Source organism: Fukomys damarensis, unplaced genomic scaffold (genome assembly GCF_012274545.1).
Source record: "Fukomys damarensis isolate Sample0158 unplaced genomic scaffold, DMR_v1.0_HiC HiC_scaffold_10, whole genome shotgun sequence".
In the NCBI taxonomy this organism is placed as follows: Eukaryota; Metazoa; Chordata; class Mammalia; order Rodentia; family Bathyergidae; genus Fukomys; species Fukomys damarensis.
The window spans coordinates 4296126-4296985 of NW_022900922.1; the positions used below are offsets into that span (position 1 = coordinate 4296126).

Sequence of the window (860 nt, forward strand, 5' to 3'; positions counted from 1 at the left end):
TTCTCAAAATCCTCCTCCTTGCTTCAAACACCCCAATCTCTTTATTCGTGCCACTTTCTGAAGCAGATCTGGGAGTCTTCCTTTATGGGTGTCTTTATGAGGTATGATCAAAAATATAGTGAATGCGGCTGCCAGGTGCCATCCAACAGAAAGGCAGGCTTCCTACACTTATAACCATTAATAATTCAGAAAATGATCTCAAGTAAAAATTTTGGAAGAAAAAATTAAATCCTACTGTTTATTTATTTATTTATTTGGTACCGGGGACTAAACTCAGGTCCTTGTGCTTGCAAGGCAGGCAGCAGCACCCCTGAGCTGCTTGGCCCATCCTACTCTTTTTCTAATTCAGTGTTACTATTTGTTAAGTGGAACCAAGTTTGGGATGGAACACTCAGGCATCTTGAATATATTTTCTAATCTTTATCTTCTCATTTTGTAGAATTATTCAACATTACTCAATATTATCAAATGATAATCTACACATCAAGTCACATTTTTGCTCTGTTCTTTCTTAAATTTAAAAAATTTAATAGATTTATTACTCCTTTTGCTCACTTTTCTAAGGAATGCATATGAGAGAGCCATCATCAATGAAAATAATATTGTTTTATTCAGAGGTTAAGCCCTAGAATTCAGGTGCTGTCTCTGGATCTGGGTGTAAATTAGACACACTTTCAGAGCCTCATCTTTCTTATCAGTCAAGAGGGAATAATAATTACATTAAATAAAAGCCATTCAAAATCATTTGTGGAATAAAGCAGAAAATGAAAATGCTTAGTAGAGCTATAAAGAGCTGAACTATATAGGAAAATCAAATATATAATATATAGCAGTAATACCAAGTATATATATATATATAT

The 860-nt window shown here is 33.6% G+C and overlaps 1 pseudogene; it reads right to left on the reverse strand.

The window, feature by feature from the left end:
• Positions 1 to 507: 507 nt before the first annotated feature.
• LOC117285505 lies at positions 508 to 594 on the reverse strand (annotated as a pseudogene).
• Positions 595 to 860: the final 266 nt, after the last annotated feature.